Source organism: Vulpes lagopus, chromosome 11, assembly GCF_018345385.1.
Source record: "Vulpes lagopus strain Blue_001 chromosome 11, ASM1834538v1, whole genome shotgun sequence".
Lineage (NCBI taxonomy): Eukaryota > Metazoa > Chordata > Mammalia > Carnivora > Canidae > Vulpes > Vulpes lagopus.
The window spans coordinates 68474830-68479824 of NC_054834.1; the positions used below are offsets into that span (position 1 = coordinate 68474830).

Genomic DNA, 4995 nt, shown 5'->3' on the forward strand with positions numbered 1-4995 from the left:
ATCCAGAGGAAATGGTTTCACAGAGACTCAAATTTCTTGCCCTCGGCACAGAGTGAGTCAGTTGCAGGACCTGTCCTGGATGGCAAGAATGGCCATGGCAGCGTCTCTGAGGTCCAGAGATCGGTGCCAATCCTGGGCCGTGCTCATGCTTCGTCTGCCTTCTGCCCAGGAGTGGGCATTGAGCTGTGGGCCGCGGGGGCGGGGAAGAGCCTCGGGAGATGCAGGATGTGGCTGCTAATGAGATTAGCTTCAAACTCATGCCATCCCACCCTGCTCCGTGGGGATGACTGCCAGTCTGCCCGTCTCACTAAATACGGTCTGCCCATCTCCTCCCCGATGCCCCACACCCAGGCCTGGCAGCCTAGCAAGTGGGGAATGGACTGGCATCTGGAAGCCTGCAACGTGGCAGAGTCAGGTTTACAGAGACCCTATAGGAAATGGCTGGGCCCGGGATCAGCCCAGGACCAGCCCAGGTGCTGCTACCACCCCAGGAGCATGGGTGGCTTCTGCAACGGCCAGGCACCTGCCCCGGCCGGTGACCTTCCTTCCTGGGTCGCCGTCCTCCCTGCTGCCCATCCCAGTGGCTTTGGCTAAGCTCTGCTCTTACCTACAAGCTAGCCAGTAAGAGGAGCCTCTGCCCTAGCGATAAGCCTACTTGGAGAGGGAAATTCGTCTTTAAATATGGAAAACTTCATGAATTTGCATGTCATCCCTATGCAGGGGCCATGCCAATCTCCTCTGTGTCTTTCCAATTTTAGTGTGTGCGCTGCCCAAGCGAGCACAAGAGAGGGAACTCTGGAAGCTCAAAACCCTCCAAGGCCTAGAGCAAGGAGACAGGATGCTGAGGGAGGGACAGCTGAGCTGTTTTGGTCCAAGGTCTCCGTAGTGGGCAGTACTACGTCTCTGCAAAAGTCATCTGTTGAAGTCCTAACCCCCATACATCAGAATGTGACTGTATGTGGAGACCTGTCTTTCAGGGGACAGGCAAGGTAACACGAGGCCCTACTGGGTGGGCCTTACATGAGGCAGGCAGGACGCAGACAAGCACAGAGGGAAGACCATGTGTGAAGACGGCCGTCTGCAAGCCACGGAGAGATCAGAAGAAACCCACCCTGCCAAAATCGTGAGAAAACTAATTTCTGTTGTTTAAGCTACCTAGCCCTGGTGTCTGGTTTGAAAGCCCAAGCAAACGGATACGCCCCCTACCTTGTCTCCCAGTGAATTGGACCACACACCCCAAACATGGCCGCCAAGTAAATCTCATCAGTCAGGCTGAAGAGAAAGACCAAGCCCACACTAAACGTGAAGGCCTACGTGTGCCGGCCACATAGACGTGACCTCATTTAACGCTCCCAACCCTGCCGGGCACGGTGTGGGCCTCCTCTCCCCACCAAGGAAACAGAGCCCCTCAGAAGCAAAGCACCTTCCTTCCCCGTCTGAACTCACATCTCTCTGATTTCAAGGCCTGAGTTCTCTTCACCAGTTATGCTGACAGGCAGGGGGCCTCCTGAGTCAGAAGAACAGAAACAGAAGTGGGGACAGCTGGCCGGCCACAGGGTAACAGAGGGGACACCTGGGGCATCTCTCCTCAGGTACTCCTGAGCTCAGGCCCTCAAGCCATCACCCTAGGACAGCCTCCTGCAGCCTCCCCGGGAAAGCCCAAAGCTGTCCCTTCCTTGCAAGGAAAAGATGCCCTGGGAAGAAAGAATAAAAGCAGAGGAAACCAGACAGAGGATTGAAAAAGAGGACACCAAGGTGGGCCAAAACCAGAGGAGAGGGGACCCCTCTGTCCCCAGCTGGGAACACCCCCTTCTACTTCCCACGCACTCCCAAGGGCGGCTGGCAGCACCATCCTATAGCAACCAACATGTATAAAGCTCCTACTGTGTGTCAGGCACTCTAACCCTCTCTGCTGCTATCCTCTCCAGAGAAGAGGAGAAAGCAAGGTGCAGCGAGGTCATAAGATGCCCAAGGGACCACAGGTAGCCAACAGTAGGATGAGACTTCAGTCCCGGTACCTGGAGCCAGAGTCCTATTTCCAACCATTCCCCTGTATTTTGGGAGAGCCTCTTTTAGCAGTATCACTGTTCTAGCTGTAAAGAGAAAACCAGGTGTCTTGCTGCACAAAGAGGCACTCTAGAAGCTACCAGTCATTTCCAACCTAGCATGAGCGAGAATGTACTCCCTTTAGCAGGGCACACTGGAGAGAGGCAAAAGAGGAGAGTCCAAGGGGAGAAGCACTCCCAGAGGAGAGAAAAGGGCCCAGTTCTGGGGGGGCCAAAGCCAACTTGCAAGCAAAGCCTAAGGTCTTCCACCATGCAAGTGCCAGCCCTCTGCAGGCAATGGGTTGTTTCAGGGCGCTAGTCCCCAGCAAGATTCTGGGGTGCCCCTTCCTGCAAGCAGTGCTGAAGAGCTAAGCTCATCTGCCTAATAAAGGTCTTCTGAAATGAAATCTATGGCATAAAGTGGTAGTCATCGTAGGAAGACCCCCTAGATTCATCAAACAAAAACTATGACATAAGAGGGGGTACTGTGGTGTCCACACTATGTTAAAAGTCATCTGTGTGTTATCTGTACATACGTATATATTGATATAGGGAACGTCCGTTCACCCTTCTTTTGGTAACAGTGTCCTGTTTTTCTCTCCGGGAACACCCTCTTCCACGTGCTCCACCGGGTACTTTTAAAATCTTGGGATATGGGGCGCCTGGGTGGCCCAGTCGGTGAAGCGTCTGCCTTCGGCTCAGGTCGTGATCCCAGAATTTCCAGATCGAGCCCCACATCAGGCTCCCTGATCAGCGGGAAGTCTGCTTCTCCCTCTCTCTCTCTCTCTGTCTCTCTGCCTCTTCTCCCGCTCATGCTCTCGCACACGCTCACTCTCTCTCAAATAAATAAAATCTTTTTAAAAATAAAATACATAAAATGTCGGGATACCTTACAGTGAAGTGTGTACATCTTCAAGTGTCAATTCAACAGGTGCTTGGGTACATACACGCCCGTGTAGATACCCCCAAGTCAAGATATAGAACATTTCCAGCTCTCCCGGAAGATGCCCTGTGCCCCCTCAGTCAATCCTACCCCCTAATCCCAGAAATAACCCTCCTCCGACTTTGATCACAGGGATGCGGTCCTTGCCGGGCTGGGTGCTCCTCTGCACACTTGCTTCCGAGCCCCGCCCCCCGGGACACGTGACTTGGGCCTGACCAGAGCATCGCATTCCTCTAATGGGTGATTGGCTCAGGGGTTGGTACCCACCCGCAGGCCCTGTTTTTCACACTGATGCAGGTGGGAAGAGGGTGTGTAAGTACCTGGGGCTGTAGGTGCCCGGAAATGGCCAGCGGGACAGAGGACAAGGCTGAGAGATGGAGAGAAACTGGGGCTGCTGTTTGAGGCCCTAGATCAAGCTGTCCACCTGAGCCAGTAAAATATTTCGCTTCCACAAGTCACCCTGCCAAAACACGAGTGGATGCACACATGCACCAAGACACGATGAGAAATAATTGATAGCAGGTGCAAATTTGGTCATACTCAATTTTATTTAAAAGAGTATGGCTTCCTTTATTGTTAGGACAAAGTCTCTGCCATGATCTTCACAGACCCCCCCTCCCCAGATGCCTCTGCTGCCTCTCCATGAACCAGTCACTCTGACAACACTGATTTTTCTCCCTCCTGCCACAGGGCCTTTGCATAGACATTTCTTCTTCCTTGATCACTCTTTTCTCCTATCTTCGCATACTTAACAGGTCCCAGACTCCACTGTGACTCCTTCTACAAAGCTTTCCCAAGCCTTCTCATCAAGGTCTCTTTCCCAATTTCGTGCCTTCGTATGTCTCCTTTTAAATGCAAAACACAATTGAATTTTTACAGTTGTGTGATGATTTCATCTCTTCTGCACTCAACTATGAGTCCCGGATGATCACAGATGATATCTGTGTTTGTTCACTGTTGCCCTCCCAGTGCCTGGCACTCACTTAGTAAGTCTGAAAACAAGTCAGTATTAACTGAGTCTGCTTGGGGGGAGAACAATATTGAAACACCTTCCCTCTCTAAGTTGTGCATATTTCTATAGTGTTCTACTTCTTTGGGTGTACCTATTATTTTTGTAATCAGAGAACAAATAAAAATTTATTTTTATAGGATGAAAAACAATGGTTCTTCCCCCCCCCCCCAAGACCCCATTGGTTGGAGGCATTTGTTTCAGCATCAAAGTATATGAGAAATAATTCTCTTAATCTTTTTCATATTCACACACATAAACAGACACCATGAAACTAATGGACAGAATTAGTTCCCTTTTCAGTTTTGCCCCCATAAATTTTTCTAAACCTTTGGTGCCTGTTCTAAACCTTGTCTAGAGGTTTGCTAGAAGCACCTCAGACAATAATATCAACTGAAAAACTCAAAGGCAGGTTAGTGTTCTGTGTCGGGATTTTCCCCTGAGCACTTGTGCTCAGCATCGTGATTTTTACTGCGTGCATCTGGGGAGTCATATCTTCCGCAGCTAAAATGATTCCTGATTCACATGATGGGATTAAAGCTCCATGATCCCTGGAGCTTTTCCATGAGCTTCAGGACGTCCAGGTGCTTGGCCACCTGGTCACAGATGAAATGATGCAAAGCTCTGCCCAAGTCAGGAAGAGTGGGCTGAACATCAGGGAATAGTCCTTGGGCTTGTTGCTCATTCATTCTGTGCTCTTGAGCAAGTGCTTCTACTTCTCTGGGCCTCGTTTACCCACCTGTAAAACAGGAAGGATGGGTGTGATCAGACCAGCACTTCCAAATTTGATTTTGGTTAGAAACTTTTTTTATTTTATTCTATTTTATTTTATTTTAGCTTATTGTTTTTAAAAATTGTTTTTTTATTTTAAGATTTTCTTTATTTATTCATGAGAGAGAGAGGCAGAGATACAGGCAGAGGGAGAAGCAGGCTCCATGCAGGGAGCCCGACGTGGGACTCGATCCCGGGACTCCAGGATCATGCCCTGGGCTGAAGGC

The 4995-nt window shown here is 50.3% G+C and overlaps 1 non-coding gene across 1 annotated transcript; it reads right to left on the bottom strand.

The window, feature by feature from the left end:
- Nucleotides 1-675: 675 nt before the first annotated feature.
- Nucleotides 676-782, bottom strand: LOC121472455. Its single transcript, XR_005982921.1, has one exon. It is a non-coding gene; the product is annotated as a U6 spliceosomal RNA (small nuclear RNA).
- Nucleotides 783-4995: the final 4213 nt, after the last annotated feature.